The sequence below is a fragment of the Hemiscyllium ocellatum genome, chromosome 5 (genome assembly GCF_020745735.1).
Source record: "Hemiscyllium ocellatum isolate sHemOce1 chromosome 5, sHemOce1.pat.X.cur, whole genome shotgun sequence".
Lineage (NCBI taxonomy): Eukaryota > Metazoa > Chordata > Chondrichthyes > Orectolobiformes > Hemiscylliidae > Hemiscyllium > Hemiscyllium ocellatum.
Genome location: NC_083405.1, coordinates 83,704,436 through 83,727,476, shown reverse-complemented (window position 1 = coordinate 83,727,476; position 23,041 = coordinate 83,704,436). Strand labels below are relative to the sequence as shown.

The 23,041-nt window shown below is 38.8% G+C and overlaps 1 protein-coding gene across 4 annotated transcripts in view; it reads left to right on the top strand.

Annotated features, from left to right (window-relative positions):
* The window catches only part of cdk14 (cyclin dependent kinase 14), a 657,100-nt gene extending 650,871 nt beyond the window's left edge, over nucleotides 1-6,229 (top strand). For all 4 annotated transcript variants that reach the window (XM_060824928.1, XM_060824931.1, XM_060824929.1 and 1 more), the window contains one exon: nucleotides 2,676-6,229. The gene's annotated coding sequence lies outside the window, so the exon portion shown is untranslated. The remainder of the gene's footprint in view (nucleotides 1-2,675) is intronic.
* Nucleotides 6,230-23,041: the final 16,812 nt, after the last annotated feature.

Sequence of the window (23,041 nt, the reverse complement as noted above, 5' to 3'; positions counted from 1 at the left end):
TAAAGGAATCCACTCTAAAATAAGAAGATGCCTAAGACTCCTGACGTGTGTGCCATTCAAACAAGGACCAACCACTGTCCTGATCTTGTGGAGCATGTATCCCAATGGATCTTCAAAAATCATTTGAATGGTTTAATTGTCAGCAGAAAGATCATTAATACGCACTTAAGTGGGCTGAATTAGTTTGAGAGTCCAGCAATGATTTCAGAGCAACAACTGATTTTGCAGCAGAAGATCATTAATACCTCAATGGAAACTGGAAATTTTTGTACCTATTCATCTTCAGACAGTGTCAAAAACACGAATACCCATTCCGCTAAATCAACCACATGAATGAAAGCCTCATGCTTTTTACTATGCCCAGAAACCAATCTATGAAAAGAAAAGGTTCAAAAGCAGTTCTGGTGAAAACCACAGGACACGAGAAACCATTTAAATTTTCCTGACTAGCTTCTAAGGCCAATGTAATGAAATTAAATCTTATGCTAATTTTCAATTGTAAAACCATGCTGAAAATCTGATTCCCTGCAGGAATTCCTGTGCATGTCCATGGCCAAGATTGGGGTGAACTAATGTATCAATAATGTGTGGAATTGGTATCCCAGCAGCCTACATAATGAATGGAACTTGTTAGTATGGGAGTTATTGAAATCCCACATAATCACTGAAATCACGAGGCATCGGCAAAGAAATAACACCCATGTCAAGTCATACCAGAGAGTCTACCATCTGCAGTTCAACCTTTGAATGTGTGTTTTAGCAAACTATTCAAGGATTCTGTTTGTGATGAGTAAAATAGTTGGTGACAAGGAAAATATCTTCACTAAGACTGGAGATACTTGCACTGTTTGTGTTATGCTTTACGTGATTTAATCATCAAATTATGTGATGCTACTGGTGCACTGTCCATTCTTTTTTTTTGAACAAATTTGAAGATGGAAAGGTGGGTGATGTAGAAGGTAAAGATGCAAAGTATCATATCTGACAGAGGGTAGGATCCTTACAATGATTCCATAACCAGAGTGATTCAGTAAATTCAGAGAAGACTTTACATTGAATACCAAACACTCTGAATTTGAGAGATTTTATAATGCTTTAATTGTGGTCAAAGATTTCTTTGTACATTTGATACATTCAATAAACAGTGCTGCATTCATATATTAATTACAGATATGTTGTATCTTTATATTTCAACATGGCGATCATCCAACCAATAGTTTGTATTCCATACCAGGTATATAAGTTAACTGCTGCTCATGGACTAATATTTAGAGGCTTCAAAGACTCGAGCATTGATGTTTATGGTGATAGTTTGAAGCTGTCTTGTCACCTATGTAATTTCACCTCAACTTGAGTGGATTTACATTACAGTGCATTTAATTTTCAAAAGAATTATTATGAATAACTGAAATAATCAATAATATGTAGGGTCCTTTTCATTACACAAACTAATTACTTGGATTTTAGTAAATATTAACTTTCAAATAGAACATTTGCAAAGATCCATAGAATCTAATGGTGAGACCGGAGAAAATCAAAAGGGACAGCATAAATGATAGTTAATTCGAAAATATAAATGAGAGAAGCTAGGAAATTGTATCAATGCTCTTAGTGTAGCCTTCAAATGTTAATATTTGTTTCTATCAGAATAAATGTGTAAGTGGACTGTGTTTGTTATAATTGCGATGATTATTGCATATTGGTTAAAAATCCCATCTAAAATGTTTGAAAAAAATTTAAGCCAATGTACAAGAAAATCAACACACACAATTCAAATTGAAAATTTATTCAGATGAATTTGATTTCTACATATGAATTTTAGAAATAAATTTCCTTATTATTTACGTAGAATGTTGGTCATTGTTTACTAAAAACATTCTTACTCATTCAACTTAATCAAACCACAGTAGACATAAATTAGTAAAGATTTCAGATATAATTGAGTTCAACAGCAGTTCTTTAATAAGTTGGACTAAATCGATGCCTTTGGAAGGAGGAAGAACATGCAATGTTCCTGTTTTACAAACAAAAATCAAAATAGACAGAATTCATTACTTTCAGCCTTGTGTCCAATGTGAATGATTGTAAATTTGTGGTCCGAAGTGTGACCATATTGTCTTAATACGGTAATTATCAGTACTACATTTCCTGCATTTCAGAGAACAGCAAGATTCCAACATCATAGAGTCATACAGCATGGAAGCAGACCTTTCTAGAATTAGAATTTATTGTCGGCCCTACTTGTTCATGCTGATCAGATTTCCTAATATGAATTAGTCCCATTTGCCAAATTTTGGCCTGTATCTCTCTGGCTGCTCATTCCATAAATGCACTACTTTCTGTGGGAAAATGCTGCCCCTTCAATCCCTTTTAAATCTTTCCCCTTTCACTTTAAACCTGAGACCCCTTTGGTTTTAGACTCCCCTACTCTGGGGGGGGAAAAGAAGACCTTGGCTAATCACAAAATCATGAAGGGCATAGATTGTACAAATCTGTACCCCTCAGCTTCCTACACTGCCATGGAAAAAATTTCCAGCCTATCCATCCTCTCCTTTATAACTAAAACCTCTCAATCTCAGTAACATTGTTCTAAGTCTTTTTCATACTGACTTAAATTGGTAAAAGTTCACTCTAATAATGACACTGATGTGATTGTTTCTTCTTTTTTATTGCAGGTTAACTCCATCGCCTGTTCCAAAGAGCAGCTAAAGAAGCAGAAGAGCAAAGGAATTCAAGAACCTATTCTCCTGTTGTTACGGTCATGTTAGCAAATGGCTGCTGTTTTTGTTACAATTCTTTACATTAGCATTGTGTGGGATTATGTGTGCTTGTACTCTGAATTTGACATATTGAATGCTAAACCACGGCATGCAAGAACCACCTTGTTTTTTTTTAAGTAGTTTGTTTAGAGATCCACTTTGCTGATAAATGATCCGTGCTGCTTTACAGGCTCTTGTCTGTCAGTCTTTTGATTTTCTATACTAGGGTAGCATTTTTGTAAAGCTCATTCAGATTTCATTGAAATGCTGAAGATTTTTTTTTGAAACTTTCATGGGCATGCCAGGAAATCCTCTGATGTCAGGATTACAAAGCAATCAACAGTGGCATGAAAGACGTTGCATATGTTTTACAAAAATCAGCATACTTTTGTATACAATTGAAATGAAATAGCTAGTGAACCACTGTGAACATTTCTGACAGTGCTCCAGCTGGGATCTTGCAAGGAACATAGAGAGAGAGTCATAGAGATAGATAAATCCACAGCGGATGGGGTGAGCTGCAGTGTTTAAAATGGTTTGTACTATCACGAGGATCATCTGCTTAGTTTTTTTGGAAGAATACAAAAACCATGTAAATAATGAAACCTCGTTAGTTCCGATTAAGTCGGGCGTTAGAATTATGCCCCAATTCTTTGTCAGTTCAGACCTTGGAAAAGAAACATTGCAGTGTGTCTATTCAGGTTAAAGACTCTGGAGTGACTCATTTGAGAAACAGAGTTAAAACGTATGAGGTTTGCAACACTCTGTTTAGCAGGAACCAGTGGGTTCTTCAAATACTGTTTTTGTCCTTCTAATTTTGTGGCCTCAGACCATCTATTTTGTACAGTATTGGCAACAACCCTGACCGAATTCTAATATAAAGATAAATGTGTAACACACAAAAAAATTTACACTTACTATTACCCTTGACTAAAATTTCTGCTTAGTTCATAGTGAAATTATAAACGTATTCATTGCACACACCCTCATGATCTCACTGTAACTATCAACAGATACCTTCACCTACCACATTTTTATTGTCCTAATTTTTATTCACAGCATTTCATGTCTCTGCCTACTGTTGTGACCATTGTTTTCTTTTGTCACTCATAGGCTCTTGGTTACTATTTTCTCTCATGAAATGTAAGGGATTATGTTCAGTTGAGCTCAAATACATTTAATTCTGCAACACAATAACAGTTGCATTTTATTTTCTTTCAACCCTTCTGGAAAAAAGTCCTATTTTATTGTTCTGTCCAGCCAAGAAAAGAATAAGCGTTAACATTCTGGAATATTCATTCATTGCAACAACAAAATTGAAGTCTGTAGAATAAGCATTGCATAAATTATACATTAAATATACACAAACCTATTGTGGTTTGTTGCTTATCAACCAGGAAGGGGGGGGGGAAGTACAGATGGACCTTGGACTATTCCAAATTGTTATTAAAAATGCTTTTGTTTAGTTCAAAGATTAGAAGGAAGAGAGATGGATGTAATATTTTTTCCCATTTTAATTAAACAACATAAATGTGGGATCTTTTCAGGTTTTCCAATTAATCTCAATTAATAATCCAGTTTTATTTTTATAATTCCATTATGTTTCGATCAGCGTTCCTCTTTCCATGATCTTTTTCAGCATAATATTGCAGGCTGTCTACTTAGTACTGACCTTTGTTTTTAAGAGACACCTAAATGTGAAAAGAGCGTACATGCTTACATTCAATGTTATGAATGATAACTTTCAATATTGTATATGTCATTAAGGACTGATATTTAAGTTGAACTGTTGGCTTAATTTGCTTATATATCTTGTGAGAAATTAAAAGATGTCACAATGATTAAATTTAGATTCAGTCCTTCCTGACAAACATTATTGTGGGAGTTAAAGTAAAAATCTACTTTGCAGTTTTTACATTGTGTAATATGATGACGTCAATTTGTAATGTTTGACTTCACCTTCACTCTGTCAGCAGTTTCATATGCATAACTGCCAATCTGACCATACCTTTGATTGTACGTTTATTTTGGTTGCGTCAATTTCTAACAGTTATTTGAATGAACAAATCTCAGAGCACATTTTGCTGATGCAACTTACTATTAGTTACATATGAGGGTCTTGAAATATTAGTATTCAAATGTTTTTAAAATAAAGTTAGGAGGCAAAAATGTTTAAGAAATATCTTTTGAAGGTTTTTTTTTAAAAAGCCTGTTAATATAGATCTGTCTCTTCAAGGTCATTATTAATGGTGAATTATGCATTTACAATACTTCTTTGCAATTTGACCCCATACAATGTGTATGTGAGATTAATTTCATGAATACGTTTTCTGTAAGTTTTAAAACCAACTGAGAAAAACAAGCAAATTGACCTGTACTGTAGCATAGTTACTTTGTAAGAGTGGTTGTGATATTTGATTGAAGTGTGCTCTTTTTATTTATCAATCTTGATTTTTCTATAAAATAGTTTGCACTGTGTTTTGCTGACTTTACAATCACTGAAATATACAGCTTAGAATTTTAAAGGAATTTAATGGTGCACTGGGTACTTCAATTATGTCGGTACTTGCACAAGAAAGCAAACTCTAGGAGTTAGAAACTTTGGAAATATATTATGAAGTGAACACATTTATTAACTGTTTTTGTAAATATTATTTTACGTGCTTTTGCAGTGATACTACGTTGGGCATACAATATTATTTTTGAGGTTTTAATGTCACATCAACAGATGTTAATGAGCTTTATTTGATAAATAATTCTTGGTTGACTAAAATTTGGTACTAGCAAGAATGCAGAAAAATGTAAGCAGTCACTGTGCAGCTTGTGTGATAATCAGTCCAGTTCATCTGTTCGCTTCATTTGTCCGTATCATGGAATGTGCAGTCTCATATATTAAACTGCTAAAATGTCCTGTGAATATTTATTTTTTGTAACATTTTAAAGAAATATGTTCCCTGTCAAGTCTTTACAAAAGAGTTGAGAAAAGGATGACACTGTTCATCTCAAGTTTAATGATAGTTCAGTGATTGAGATAACCCAGTATGTATGGTATCTCAATTTTGAACGTCTCCCCATAGACATTTATATTAAGATCATCATATATTTATGTTGTACTGTCTTGTAAATTCCTTGAGCACACAGGTAAAGGCAAGTATCCCCAATATGCATCTGTGATGTGGTGTTCAAGAAAAATGCACAAGTATGCTTCAGTTATTGGGGTTTTTTTGTATGATGCATCTCTCCAATCCATCTCCTTAACATTCTGTAGTTTGGTACAGAGACAAAAATATTCATGAAATACAAACAAATGACCAACATTAAAACAAAATCTAGAATGTAGTAACAGTATAAATGTTGCATTGTTTGTTACAAATTATATGTAATGTACTATTACAGACGTATTAATGGTATGTCCTTCTGTAACTGTTGGTTTCTTGGTACATGGAAATAAAATACATCTGTATTTTAAATGAGTGAGAATTAATTACTGCCTAATTTATAAAAGTACAATATGCTGATATTATTGACATGATAATAGGCAGTTAATATTTAATAGTTCATAACAATGCAATAATTGCTGTTCCATATTGTCTTTTTACTTCATAACTAGTAAGATTAATGTACAAATTCATCACTGCATTTTGATATTTTCCATCAAGTTTGATATGTTTCTGGTAATGTAAAATGTACAAATCCGCTGAATTGCTAGCACATTATCTGAACAACCTCATTATTATGGTACTAAATAACAAAGACCAGGATGAGTCTTTGGCTCTGACTCAGCCAATTTCACCACAGTCACTTACAATTCATCCTTTGTCTAGGAAAGAGGAAATTGCTCGTCAAAGTATCTCAGTTGTATGGGGGTAAGCATGGAACTGTATACCTGTATTTACCTTAAGGAAGAGAAAAAGTAAAACTGAAAGGGTGTGGGGTGCTAGCAAGTGTTTGCAAAAGGAAATATTTTTTACTGAGTAATTGTTATTAAATGAGTGACAAATGAATGCAATGACCCTCAAAGACTTGTCATCCTGCAGGAATGTTTGCATTCTCACCATTTTCCAATTCAGACAAGTACTTGGATTTATGTATCAGATCAGCATGTTAATGAGCTTTATTTGAATATATTTAAACAAATTGGTGGCTTTACACAAGTTCTACGGTGAACATGCAAGATTCTTGGCCTGATCTTTTGCTCCAAATCTATGAAAGACAACCAATGTTGCCACTTTCTATTAATCAGCTCTGTTATTAAGGCTGGAATTCAAAGTGTATGTTCACATCAGTAAGTGGTGTCTAGTTTAGACATTTTTTTTCCTCCTCTGAAAATTTCTTCTTTGCCCTCTATATGTCACGTCTGCCTTAAATTTGTATATTATTATCAATATGGTTCCAATTACCACAACAAAGAAAAACACATTGGAGGATCCACTTTGTAATCCCTTAGCACTGCTGGCAGCTTGCACTTGCGAACTACTACGCCCAGGAGGTTAGATCATAAATGTGGGCATTTACTGGGGTCTAGCAATATGCAAGGTGTCTGTGGTTGATAAGATACTTGGCATTACCATGAAAGTGAGAGTTTTGTTCTTGATGTGCTGTTGAACAGGCCTCCAAGGATATGAAAAAGCAACTTAAATATTACTGACATTTCAAATCACTGCAAGTCTAGAAAGTCATCAATATTGATAGTCAGGTCCAGAATATGGAAGTGGGAGGGATGTTTTTAATGCAAAACAATACCCTAGAGAACCACATCAAAAAATAAATAACAATAAACAACATGCAGACTGAATTACGTGTAATAGGTTTGTAATTAACCGTTTAATTGCCTTGAGAGTAAGCTGTTTAGTTTCCATAAAGGGCATCTACAGATTGAATTTAAAAACAAGAATGCTAAATACTTAGCAGGTAAGGTAGCATCTCTGAAGAGAAATAAAGGTTTCATGTCAAGATGGTTTCGTTTCCTATTTTCAGCACCTGCCCTGTTTTAATATTGAATCTACCTGTTGGGATTCCTATAATTCCACGCTTTACAAGTTCAATTTCATTGGCAACCTTTTAATAGGGTTCTAGCTATCTGCTCACAGTGTAAGTTGAAAGCTAAGATAGATCATAAAAATAGAAAATCAACACTCACTATAGATCACCCTAACTTGTGAGTGAGTCTCTGTCCTCTACTTTTAGCCTTGAACTGTGGCCAGTCTACCTCAGATTACCAGGGGGATAATCTTTCAAAATGTGTACAACTGGTGAAGCTAGCTGTTCTCACGACTATTTGGCAGATTATAGATTTTCTCCAATAACAGACACTGCCAACAAGCCAAAAATATACTTTGCTTACCACACTGATGAGTAATGTGAAGTGGGTTTCTGTGCCAATGTGATGCCAGGTATGGAGGATGTAATAACAATTGGTAAGCAGTATCAAAGCAAGTATCCTAATGACCATTTGCAACAGACAGGGTACTGATCATTACTGAACCTGGCTGTTTTTGCAAGTGTCAGAATACTATGTCCTATGTTAGTTATGATTTGAGTCATAGAGATGGACAGTACAGAAATAGACCCTTCGGTCCAACCCGTCCATGCTGATGAGATATCCCAACCGAATCTAGTCCCACCTGCCAGCGCCCGGCACATATCCCTCCAAACCTTTCCTATTCATATACCCATCCAAATGCCTCTTGTATGTTGCAATTGTACCAGCTTCCACCACTTCCTCTGGCAACTCATTCCATACACGTACCAACCGCTGCGTGAAATAGTTGCCCCTTAGGTCCCTTTTATATCTTTCCCCTCTCATCCTAAAGCTATGCCCTTGAACTCTGGACTCCCCCATCCCAGGGAAAAGACTTTGTCTATTAATCCTATCCGTGCAACTCAATTTTGTAAACCACAATAAGGTCACCCCTCAGCCTCTGACGCTCCAGGGAAAACAGCCCCAGCCTGTTTAGCCTCTCCTTATAGCTCAAATCCTCCAACTCTGGCAACATCCTTCTAAATCTTTTCTGAACCCTTTCAAGTTTCACAACACCTTTCCGATAGGAAGGAGACCAGAATTGCAAGCAATATTCCAACAGTGGCCTAACCAATGTCATGTACAGCCGCAACATGACCTCCCAACTCCTGTACTCAATACTCTGACCAATAAAGGAAAGCATACCAAATGCCTTCTTCACTATCCTACCTACCTGTGACTCCACTTTCAAGGAGCTATGAATCTGCACTCCAAGGTCTCTTTGTTCAGCAACACTCCCTAGGACTTTACCATGAGGTGTATATATCCTGCTAAGATTTGCTTTCCCAAAATGCAGCATCTCACATTTATCTGAATTAAACTCCATCTGCCAATTCTCAGCCCATTGGCTCATTTGATCAAGATCCTGTTGTAATCTGAGGTAACCCTCTTTGCTGTCCACTACACCTCCAATTTTGGTGTCATCTGCAAACTTACTAACTATACCTCTTATGCTCACATCCAAATCATTTATGTAAATGACAAAAAGTAGAGGACCCAGCACTGATCCTTGTGGCGCTCCACTGGTCACAGGCCCCCAGTCTGAAAAAATCCACCACCACCCTTTGACTTCTACGTTTGAGCCAATTCTGTATCCACATGGCGAGTTCTCCCTGTATTCAGTGAGATCTAACTTTGCTAATCAGTCTCCCATGGGGAACCTTGTCGAACACCTTACTGAAGTCCATATAGATCACATCAACAACTCTGCCCTCATCAATCCTCTTTGTTACTTCTTCAAAAACTTAATTAAGTTTATGAGACATGATTTCCCACATACAATGCCATGTTGGCTATCCCTAATCAATCCTTGCCTTTCCAAATACAACCTGCCACTCAGAATTCCCTCCAACAACTTGCCCACCACCGACGTCAGGCTCACAGGTTCCCTGGCTTGTCCTTACTACCCGTTAGCCAAACTCCAGTCTTCCAGCATCTCACCTGTAACTATCGATGATATAAATATCTCAGTAAGAGGCCCAGCAATCACTTCTCTAGCTTCCCACAGAGTTCTAGGATACACCTGATCAGGTCTTGGGGATTTAGCCACCTTTAACCATTTCAAGACATCCAGCACTTCCTCTCTGTAATCTGGGCATTTTACAAGGTGTCACCATCTATTTTGTTACTTTCTATATATTCCATATCCTTTCCACAGTAAATACTGATGCAAAATACTTGTTTAGTAACTCCCCCATTTTCTGCGTCTCCACACAAAGGCTGCCTTGTTGATCTTTGTTGAGGCCCTATTCTCTCCCTAGTTACCCTTTTGTCCTTAATGTATTTGTAAAAACCTTTTGGATTTTCCTTAATTCTATTTGCCAAAGCTATCTCATGTCCCCGTTTTGCCCTCCTGATTTCCCTCTTAAGTATACTCCTACTTCTTTTATACGCTTCTAAGGATTCACCTCGATCTATCCTGTCTATACCTGACATATGCTTCCTTGTTTTTCTTGACCAAACACTCAATTTTTTTTAATCATCCAGCATCCCTATACCTACCAGCCTTCCCTTTCACCCTGACAGGAATATACTTTCTATGGACTTTTGTTATCTCATTTCTGAAAACATCCCATTTTCCAGCCATCTCTTTACCTGCGAACATCTGCCCCAATCAGCTTTTGAACGTTCTTGCCTAACCCTGTCAAAATTGGCCTTTCCCCCATTTAGAAATTCAACTTTTAGATCTGGTCTATCCTTTTCCATCATTATTTTAAATCTAATAGAATTATGGTCGCTGGCCCCAAAGTGCTCCCCCACTGACACCTCAGTCACAGCCCTGCCTTATTTCCCAAGAGTAGGTCAAGTTTTCCACCTTCTCTAGTAGGTACATCCACATACTGAATCAGAAAATTGTCTTGTACACCCTTTACAAATTTCTCTCCATTTAAACCCTTAACACTATGGTAGTCCCAGTCTATGTTTGGAAAGTTAAAATCCCCTACCATAACCACCATATTTTTGCAGATAGCTGAGATATCCTTACAAGTTTGTTTCTCAATTTCCCTCTGACTATTAGGGGAGTCTATAATACAATCCCAATGAGGTCAGGAGGCATGGGATAGTGGGAAATTTGGCTAGTTGGATAGAGAACTGGCTAACCGATCGAAGTCGGAGTGTGGTGGTAGATGGTAAATATTCAGCCTGGAGCCCAGTTACAAGTGGAGTTCTGCAGGGATCAGTTCTGGGTCCTCTGCTGTTTGTAATTTTTATTAATGACTTGGACGAGGGAGTCGAAGGGTGGGTCAGTAAATTTGCAGACGATACGAAGATAGGTGGAGTTGTGGATAGTGACACGGGCTGTTGTCAGCTGCAAACGGACTTAGATATGATGCAGTGCTGGGCTGAGGAGTGGCAGATGGAATTCAACCCTGCCAAGTGTGAGGTTGTCCGTTTTGGAAGGACAAATAAGAATGCGGAATACAGGGTTAACGGTAGGGTTCTTAGTCAGGTGGAGAAGCAGAGGGATCTTGGGGTCTATGTTCATAGCTCTTTGAAAGTTGCCACTCAGGTGGATAGAGCTTGTAAGAAGGCCTATGGTGTATTAGCGTTCATTAGCAGAGAGATTGAATTCAAGAGTCGTGAGGTGATGTTGCAGCTGTACAGGACCTTGGTAAGGCCACATTTGGAGTACTGTGTGCAGTTCTGGTCGCTTCACTTTAGGAAAGATGTGGAAGTTTTGGTGAGGGTGCAGAGGAAATTTGCCTGGAATGGAGAATAGGTCGTACGAGGATAAGTTGAGAGTGCTAGGCCTTTTCTCATTGGAACGGCGAAGGATGAGGGGTGACTTGATAGAGGTTTCTAAGATGATCAGGGGAATAGATAGAGTAGACAGTCAGAGACTTTTTCCCCAGGTACAACAGAGTGTTACAAGGGGACATAAATTTAAGGTGAAGGGTGGAACGTATAGGGGGGATGTCAGGGGTAGGTTCTTTACCCAGTGAGTGGTGGGGGCATGGAATGCGCTGCCTGTGGGAGTGGCAGAGTCAGAATCATTGGTGACCTTTAAGCACCAATTGGACAAGTACATGGATAGGTGCTTAAACTAAAACAAATGTTCAGCACAACATCGTGGGCCAAAGGGCCTGTTCTGTGCTGTATTGTTCTATGTTCTATGAGGTGAGCATCCCTTTCTTATTTCTGAGTTCCACCCAAGTAACTTCCCTGGATGTATTTCCGGGAAGATCCTCCCTCCACACAGCCGTAATGCTATCCCTTATCAAAAATGCCACTCCCCTTCCTCTCTTGCCTCCCTTTCTATCCTTCCTGTAGCATTTGGATCCTGGAACATTAAGCTGCCAGTCCTGAGCCATGTTTCTGTAATTGCTATGACATCCCAGTCCCATAGCAAATTTCCCATAGCAGGATCCTAACCATGCCCTGAGTTCATCTGCCTTCCCTGATAGGCCCCTTGCATTGAAATAAATGCAGTTTAATTTATTAGTCCTACCTTGTCCCTGCCTACCCTGACTGTTTGACTCGCTTCTGTTCTCAGCTGTACAGTCTCAGATTGATCTCTTTCCTCACTATCTCCCTTTATTACACCAGCTGTGTGACTGTATCTGAGATTCCACCCCCCCCACCCCATTCCTATAACTGCCATCCATCCATCACATACTGTTGCTGTTGCAAATTCCTCATTGCTTCTAACTGTCTCTTCAACCGATCCATTCAATCTGATAAGATTCATGACCAACAGCATTTATGGCAGATATAATCTGCAGTAACCCTTAAACTCTCTTTAAACTCCCATATCTGACAAGAAGCACATATCACTGCAAAGGCCATTTTTGCTCCTTCACAATCTACAGACCCAGAAAATAACACCATCTTATTCCTTTACAAAACACTGCCTCAGGTTAAATTTAATAGTTATGGCTTATATTTTAAGTTTAATCAAGAGACATATCTTAAAAAAAACATATAATCAAGAAAGAACCCACTCTACCCACTATTGCAAACTTTCTGTAGGTCACACTTAAAAACAATACACTTATCTGCTTCTGTGCTGTGAACTTCGCTCAAACAGTTCCTCCAAGATCAGTTCGGAATTTCACTGTTAGTTTTCCCAGATGCACTCCAATGTCCAGCGATACATTAATTCTGCAATTATTAATCAATCCAGATTGTGTAAAGAATTTCACCATAAACCAATTGAAGATCCTCCATTGGTCTTGCAGTGTGTTGCATTTTTACAGGCTCAAAGCTACATATATCAACACACAACCTTGTTTTATGTAGATAATAATATTCATATGTTCATTTTTCACATGGAGAATACAGGGTGAAAAAAAACTATTTTTTTCTGTAATCCCATGGCAAGACCCTGTCCAATCAGATGTCTGCTTGATCTGAAGACTAAGATCGACCGTAAACTCTTCCTGCTTTATTTCAATAATGGTCTAACTTGTCAGCACATTCTGCTGTACACATTGGTGTCTGTTTCCTTCCACTCAAGTCGGTTTCTTGCATCCTAAACCTGATGAGTGTAAGACACAAAGCTCTGACATCTGTCTATTCAATGCTTTTCAACACTTAGAAGACTCAATTACGAGTTTACAAATTATTCAGGCTTGGCAAAAAGCTTACAGTGATGGCTGGGAGAGAGCATTCTGTGGGGAAAAAAAACTTTCCTTCTCAAGCCATTATGGAAATCATTATTGGTGTGAGAACCCAGTTATTGGGACAACTCAGGGAATCAGGTAAGTAGAGGTGAACAAGAGTTGGGAGGTTATGTTGCAGCTTTACAGGACATTGGTTCGAACACTTTTGGAATATTGCATGCAATTCTGTTCTCTTTCCTATCGAAAGGATGTTGTGAAACTTGAACGGGTTCAGATAAGATTTAGAAGGATGTTGCCAAAGTTGGAGGATTTGAGCTAGAGGGAGAGGCTGAATACTCTGGGGCTGTTTTCCCTGGAGCATTGGAGGCTGAGGGGTGACATTATAGACATTAATCATGCCCCTCATGATTTTATTAGGGTAAATAGACAAGGACTTTTCCCTAGGGTGGGGGAATCCAGAACTAGGAGGGCATAGGTTTAGGGTGAGAGGGGAAAGACATAAAAGGGACCTAAAGGGTAATTTTTCTCACAGAGGATGGTGCATGTATAAAATGAGCTGCCAGAGGAAGTGGTGGAGCCTGGTACAATTGCAGCATTTAAGAGGCATCTAGATGGATATCTGAATGGGAAGGATTTAGAGGAATATGGGCCAAATGCTCACAAATGGGACTAGATTAGGTAAGGATATCTGGTTGGCATGGACAAGTTGAACCGAAGGGTCTGTTTCTGTGCTGTACTTCTCTATGACTCTAACTAATTCGTTCTAGTTTATAAAATCACAATGTGTGTTTTAAATTTCACCTCCCAATACATAGTTACATTTATAATATTTTGGATGTACTGACTCATTGTGCTAGTTGTATCATTCCTTCCCCCACCACCATACACAATTCTAATACTGTCCAAATTTCTTTCTCCCCCTACAGCTGGGCAAAATAGAATACTTCCTTCTACCCTTCTCCCTACTATTAAAATGTATCTTTTCATGGAAATTTAGAGCATCAAACTAACGGAGGTTCCAAACCAAACTGCTCACTACGCTGATCAGGATTAAAATAGAAGTGTGAAAAGAACTGGAGATACTAAAATTAGGAACTCCGTTTCATTTTTATGTGCTTGAGGCTTCCAGTTTAGGGAACTATTGTGTAGTATTTGACTACTGCCAATATTAGCATCAAATGCAATAGTTTATAATCACAAAAGTCAATCTGTATCATTGCATTTAATCCTCTATTTATCATTCTAACAGATTAAAAGTTGGAACTTCTTTTATTCATTCCTGGAATGTGAGCATTGTCGGTTTATTGCCAAACAGCATTTATTGCCCATCACTAGCTATCTTTAAAAGCTGGGGGACAGTTGCATTCTTGAACAGCAGGTGTCCATTTAGTTTAGGTAAACCCACAATGCTATTAAAGCAGAAGTAGTTCCAGGTATTTGATCCAGAAACTATACTGCACAGTGAAACACATCCAGATCAGGATGGTGAACAGTTTGGAGGGGAACTTGCAGGTGGTGATGATCCCACATGTGAACTGCCCTTGTGCTTCTGGATTGTAGTGGCTTTGGATATGAAGGTCCTGAACAAGGAACCTTCATGAATTTGTGCAGTGTACCTACCAGATTAGATTGTACATAGTGCTGTTGATCTCTTGATCCTTGGGAATTTCTTTAGACAGTTCATTAGTTCTCAGACGTTGCACTGGACCCCAGTCCTCAAGAGTTGAGAGAGTCTCTTGGCTATGGTGGTGGCTGGAGTATTGGCAGCAATGAGGTGGCTTTGGCAGAAGTGATGTCATGGGTCTGGTCAGTAGCAGTGAGGGCTGTTTCAGCCTGCTACCTCCTTGGTGCTGTAGCCTCAGACAGCTTTGGTATCCGTAGAGTGTGACAGTGTCCTGCAACCACTTAGGAAATGAAGAAGACTTGGATGGAACAAAAAATGAAATTTGTCCTAATTTTGTAGATTTATTTCTTTTCATAATTTATGCAATTAAAATAGCCCTGGCTAATGGCAACATATACACATTTTACTGTATTTTCATAAATAATGAATAAGTTACTATTACTGAGCGTCAATGATGGAGGGAGTGAAAATTTGTGAATATGGTGCCAATCAAGTGGGCTGCTTGTCCTGGATGGTGTTGAGCTTCTTGACTGCTGCACTCATCCAGATATGCGAGAAGTATTTGATCATATTCCTGACCTGTGCCTTGTAGATGGTGGACAGGCTTTGGGAATTCAGGACATGAGTTACTTGCTGCTTGAGTCTCAGCCACTGTATTTACAATGACTGGTTCAATCTGGTTTCTCATCAAACCCGAGCAAGATGGTGAGCATTCTGTGATGGTAATAAAATTGAATGTTAGGGTGATGGTTATTACTTGCCACTCATCAGCCCAAATATAGATATTGTGCAGGTCTTGCTATATTTGGACATGGACTGCTTCACTATCTGAAGAGTCTGAAATGGTGCTAAACATACGCAGTCATCAGCGAACGACCCCACTTCTCACCTTTAAATGGAGGGAAGGTCATTAAGTAGCAGAAGATGATTCAGCCTTGGATCTTACCTGAAGAATTTCTGCAGGGATTTTCTAGAGCTGAGCTGACCTACCTCCAACAACTGCAACCATCTTCTTTTGTGCTAGGCAAGACTGTAAACAGCAGAAATCCCCCCCAACCCCCAATCCCGATTCCCACTGACTAACTTTTCCAGGACTTCTTGATGCCACACTCAATCAAATGTCACCTTGATGTCAGGAGTAGTCACTTTCCCCTCACTTCTGGAATTCCATTTTTTTTTTGTCTATGTTTGTCCCAAAGTGGTTATGAGATCAGGAGCCAGGTGGCCCTGGCAGAAGCCAAACTAAGCATCGATGAGCAGGTTAATGCTGAGCAAAGCTAGACTGATGGTGTAGTAACTGATTGGGTTGGATTTGTCCTGCTGTTTATGCTTATGTCTTCTATGGGCAATTTTCCACATTGTCAGATAGATGCCAGTGTTGTAGCTGTACTGGGACAGATTAGCTGGGGGTGCAGCAAATTTTGGAGCACAGGCCTTCAGTACTATTGCCAGAATGTTGTCAGGATCTATAGCCTTTGAAATATTCAGTGCCTCCAACCTCTTGATAGCATAATGAGTGAATTGAATTGGCTGAAGACTGCTGGAAATGTTTTAGCCTTGTCCTTCACACTTGTATGTTGGGCTCCTCCATCACTGAGGATGGATACATTTGTGGGTCCTCCTCCTCCAGTGGGTTGTTTAGTTGTTCACCAAAATTCACAATGTGTGGCTGACCACAGAGATCGGATTAGATCTGATCTTTTGGTTGTGGAATTGCTTACCTCTGCCTATCATTTGCTTTTTAAGTTGTTTGATATGCAAGTAATCTTGTTTTAAGGCTTTATCACATTGACACCTTATTTTAGGTATGCCTGGTGCTTCTGCTGCCATGTACTCCTGCATTGTTCATTGAACCAGGCAAGATACAACTCTGGATTGAAGGAAAAGATAGAGTGGGGGATATGCTGGGCCATGCAGATTGTGCTTGACTATAATTCTGCTGCTTCTGATAATCCACACTGCCTCATGGATGCCCAGTCTTGTTTTGCTGAACCTGCTAGAATTCTAATCCATTAAGCACAGTAATAGTGACGCAAAGCAGTCTGGAGAATACTCTCAATGCAAAGATGGACTGCAGCTGAAAATGTGTTGCTGGTTAAAGCACAGCAGGTCAGGCAGCATCTCAGGAATAGGGAATTCGACGTTTCGAGCATAAGCCCTTCATCAGGAATGATGAAGATGGACTGCAGTAAATTATGAAAATGGAAGTTATGTAAACAATCTCACCAACAGATAAGATGCTATTTCTATGCATGGGAAGAAAGTGACGACTGCAGATGCTGGAGATCAGAGTCGAAGTGGTGTGCTAGAAAAGCACAGCAGGTCAGGCAGCATCAAGGAGCAAGACAGTCGACATTTCGGGCATAAGGTCTTCATCAGGAATAAGATTTCTATGCACAGATTGTATTCAGAGTTCCTGTGAACATGTTGGAGTATAATCTCACAGGCAATTAGATAAATTACCAAGCACTAATTTTTTTGCTGATGTGGAGAAATCATGTCAACAATATGACCTGCAACTCAGTCATGGAATTGATTACTATCATGGGTTTGTACAGAATAAACGTCCAGTAGTGTAATAATATTTTGAACAGAATGCACTGATGCATGGAACAGGCTGTGTTTATGACTCAGAACTTTAAAACATGGATTTGCCTATTTGTATTATTTTAACTGGATTGCCACCAATGTTAAACAAACACCGATGGAAGAAAAATCTCAGCTTGTGTTCCAGAACTGGATTTGTTTTAATAACATTTTCTTCCTCAATTATTCAAACTTGACAGGGAAGTAGAAATTGTTGTAATGCCATTGGATCAAAGCAATAGGGCTGAAATTGAGATAATTGTCTTAATATAAATTGCACTGTAGTACTGCCATTTCCATTAATAGATGTCACCTGTTCTGCATTCCAAAAAGCCATGTTCTGAATTGCATTGTTAAATATCTTGAATCCTTGATAGGCAGAATTCTTGACATACTTTTTGATTTTAGATTTTTTTTGGAAAATATTGGTGAAATTTTGCAATAAACAAGTTAATTTTACTTGGAAATCTTTTGGCAATTGTATGAATTGCTTTCCAATCCTAAAATTCAAAAGAAATTTCTGTTCCAAGTATCTTTCAAGAAAGAATTGCATTGCTAGTGGCCCTTTTGTGCCCATCAGGGGACTATTGCCTGTGTTTGTTTCTGAAATTTAGGAAATTTGTAGAAAATCTGATATTCAACATGAAAGCTATGTATTTGCAAGCGCTATACAATGATTAGATTCCTTACAGTGTGGACACAGCCCCTTCGGCCCAACCAGTCCACACTGACCCTCTGAAGAATAACCCACCCAGACCCATTTCCCTCTGACTAATGCACTGAACAGTATGGGCAATTTAGCATGACCAATTCACCAAACCTGCACACCTTTGGACTGTGGGAAGAAACTGGAGCACCCGGAGGAAACCCGCGCAGACACAGGGAGAAGGTACAATCTTGACACAGACAGTCACCCAAGGCTGGAATTGAATATGGTACCCTGGTGCTGTGAGGCAGCAGTGCTAACCACTGAGCCACCATGCCACCTCTAAGATGAGATGTTTTCAAAGATGCTTGCAAGTGTGACACAAATGCCCAGAATGTCAACTATCACATCTGAGAGTTACTATCTGATTAAAGTGGGCAAATGGCAATGCCATCTGTGAACCATAATGCACTGCCATAATAAACAATGGCAAAAGCAGCTTGGCACAGTGCCAAGGCTGAAAATAACAACCTACAATGTCACTTCATAGTTTCAAATGTGACACTTGTAGAAGAAACCACCTTCTTAGTTATCAGCAGGAGTGCACCACATCTAAATGTATTCCAATTACCTTTCATGAATGGAAGGGTACCAACACATGTAAAAAAAAAATTCCTGAGCAGCCTCTTTGTAGCTTCCTTCCTAATGCTGGTTATATTTGTAATATTTTCGATTAGTGTGATGGTGTACAGATTGCACTATTCTTTACAGAAAGTTCTGGTAATATTTCTCTTCAGAAGCACTGAGAAACACATTGACACTTTTCCATAGTTGAGCAAAGCAAGGAAGCAATTTGTTTCCAGACCTACTAGCCACACCTCTAGAATTGAGCTTTTTCAGTGAGCACGTTATTAGTAAGGAGAATGTGAGGACTGCAGATGCTGGAGACCCAAGCAGAGGGTGTACTGGAAAAGCACGGCAGGTCAGGCAGCATCCGAGGAGCAGGAGAATCGACATTTTGGGCATCAGGAATGAATCAGGTTATTAGTAAGTGCAGTTTCCTGGCACTGCCAACACCTTCAGTCACGTAGCTTATGATTGAAAGTGGCCGATGGATGGTAATTGGCTGGATTGGATTTGTTCTTTTGTGGAAAGGGTATACCTGGATAATTTTTCAAACTTGTCATGTAAATGCCAATGTTGTAGCTGTACTGGAAAAGCTTGACTAGACTAGTTGCTAATTCTGGAATATATGAGCCAACAATGGCCAAGTCAGGTGATGTTACAGACTTAGAAATAGGCAGACTTAGTTTGAAATTAAACCAACATTGAAGTTACATTTAATTGTTGCCAGAGAGAACGACACAGCCAGTAGCTAGAAAATGAATTTTGGAACGGAGACCAAAAACAATTCCGTTATTCCAATACCTAATTGGAGAATTGTGCTCAGCCATTGCCGGAGTCAGGTAAGCAGTCTGATAATTTAGCTTCAGTGAAAGCATCAAGAGAAATACTGATGGGGTGTCATCCATGAACATGAAACAAAATACTGTGCTTTCAGATTATATCACAGAGGTGCAGTAAGTGGATAAGAAATAGTAGTGAACTAGGGGTAGATTCTTGGAAGCACCAAGGGAAATAGTGTAGGAGTATGATGAACAACCATTGTAAGTGATTCTCTGAGTACAATTGTATAAAAATGGATCCAGGTAAGTCCGATCTCACCCAGCTAGACAGCATTGGAGGGGTGCTGGAGGGGAAGGCATGGTCCACCATTTCAGAAGTTGCAGACAGGATGGATGTGTGAAGAAAGTTTAATTTTATCACAGTCATATACGATATAATTTACTATGAAAAAGAAAATGGCTATAAATGTGAGCAACAAAAATTGCAAAAATCTGCTTTGGATGGAAGCAATAATCCTCTGCATGGACTCAAGCAAGATATGGAATCAGTTTATGTCAAGGTATGAAGTAGAAAAAGTAAGAGGTCACTTACAGGTGTCGTTCAAAGTCCACCTAACAATAATAACTGTAAAACAAAGTAAAGAGATAGAAGTAAATGGTGCATGTAAAAAAGGTACCAAATAATAATTGGTGACTTCAGTTTACATGCAAATGAGATAAACCAGATTTGCAAACGTAGCCTGGAAAGTTAGTTCAAGTGTAACTTGGACACTTTCTAACAATTGTACATTCTACAGCCAATGAGAGAGTATGTTGTTCTAGTATAGGTACAATATAGAATAGATTATTCTAGTATAGGTAATTAACATTTAGGTAGAATTAATCAATAATGTAATGGTAAAGTGTCTAAGTGACAATGATCACCATTGACAGAATTTCATATTCAGTTTGAAGGGGAAAAATATAGTCTAAGACTCCTGTATAAAACCTGAATAATGATAATAATTAGGGAATGAACTAGGAAATTAGGTTAAAAGGCAGGGCAATGGCAGACTTTTAAGGGAATATTTAATAACTGTCAGTGAAGATTCACCCCACTGAGAGTGCAAGACTCTTACAGAAGAGTACATCATCTGTACTGAATAAGGTGGGTAAGAATAAAATTGGAAGAGACAGTCCATATCTATGAAGATTAGTATAGTTGAGAAAATTACACAGATTTCAAAAACTAGCAAGAAGTGACTAAAGTAAAGTATGAAAGAAAGTTTTTTTAAATAATAAGTTTTTATAAGTATTTAAATAGGAATACAGTAACTACACAGTCTTGATCTTCGAGGTTCTGAGAAATTGATAATGGAAAACAAGGAAATGTCAGAGGCATTGAACAGGAATTTTGCATTAGTCTTTACTATAGTTGACTTAGAAAATTCATGAGGATTCTTGAAAATCAAGAGATGGTGGGAGTGGAGAACTTCAAAAAATGACCATTACCAAGGAAAAGGTACTGGGAATATTATTAGACCTATGGCCTGGGACCTGAGGGTGCTAAAAGAACTGCCTGCAGAGATAAGCAAGGCATTAGTTATAATCTTCCAAAATATCCAAGTTTTTATAAGGATCCCAGTGGATTAACTATTAAGAAATGTAACAGTTTTATTCAAGAAAGGGGGGAAATAGAAAGCAGAAACCAGACGCTAATCAGACTTACATTTGCCATAGGGAAATTGTGAGAATCCATTATTAAGGAGGTTACAGCAGGAAACATAAAAAATCATAATGGATTAGATCTTCCAACCATGGTGGTAATACCTTATTTCCAATGCTGATTGAACAAAATGTACAGTACATGCTTACCTCTGGAGCAATTCTATGTGTGAACTTCCAGACCAGGAGTCTTCCAAGCTGAAGCAGTCTAGTCTGGCAAGGAATCCATGCAGCACGCTATGGCTGGATTGGTGTTGAAACTATGGACTTTTCTTGACATTACATACCATAATCCAAGATATAAAGTCCTGAAGGCATTTTGACAGATGTTAAGGGAAGGTAAAAGAGAGAGGGAATAGGATGACAGATAGATGGTTGAGTACAGAGTAGATCTAGTGGTTGGGACAAGACTACAGTTAGGGCAGGTCCAGATGGGATGGAGAGGATTGTCTTAGGAATCAGTTACGAGGGGGCAATGAAGTTGACGACAGAGTTAGAGGGAAGGATGTCAGGTGGCCATGCAGAAATAGCAGAGGTACACGGAGGGCAGCATAAATATTTGAAGAATGAATTTCATAGTTATACAGGGGTTTTAGCAAGTTTTCATTCCTCTAAATTCTTTTGACTGTTCACTATTCAGGTAAGTCAATTGAAACTCTCTGAAGTTGAGAATTGGGGATTTTTATGAGGGTTCCAGATGCTGGGTAGTTGCCCATTGTAAGTTTTAACTTCCCAGGCAATTACTGCATGGTCAATGCATAAGGGCTTCTGCATGACCCCAACAAGCATTTTCAAAGGTACGCCTAAGAATCTAGACACAGGAAGATTTAAGCTAACTGGTTTCGGTGGAATCAATATGACTTGGTGGGAGGGAATTTCCGTTTAACTAACTTATTTAAAATATTTATACCCAGTACAGAGGTCCACAAAATATGGGTCACAACCCCAATGAGGCCACAGAGATCCTCCGGGTCAGCAATGGCAACTATGAAGAGGAAACTGCTCAGCCTGGATTGATGATGCCAAACAGATGGTGACCCCAAAGCATCCTCCAACATCAGAATGACTCTTTCAGCCGGATGAGTGGGCCAGGGATGCCTATATGCTGACTTGGTGTAGGGCCTAGGCCAGCAACAGTAACTCCAGAATGTGTGAAAATCTGATATAACATGGCAGATACAGGACAGTGAGTGGCAGCTTCAAACTTTACAGTGTTACCGCTCCTCCCTGTTGCAAGGGCTCCTCAGCCTGGATTGCAGGCTCAACTTAAAAGGCACAATCAACTTGACCAAAAGGGGAGAAGGTAAGCGAGGCTGTTGGCTAAGTGAGTGAGTGGAGTTAGGAAGAGGGGCTGCTGAGTGAGTGAGGCTTTGTAAGAAGGGTTGCTGAGTGAATGAGCATGCTAGGGTAAGAAGCAAAATTGGGATAAGTGGCTGGTAACCCCCTCCACTGCTGATGCATAGTGGCAGTCGCGCATACCATCTACAAGCTACATTGCAACATCACCGAGATGTTAGAGCAGAAGTAAGCCATTTGAGAAGTCCGTTCTGTTGTTCAATGACATCACAACTGATCTGTTCATCCTCAACTCCACTTTCCTGTCTTTTCTCCAATAACTCTTGATTCCTTTACAGATTAAAACTCTGTTCCCTGGCCAACACCTGTCTCAGGCTTGCTGCAATACTCCAGCAAAGCTCAGCACAAACTGGAAGAACAATGAGATTTCGATCAG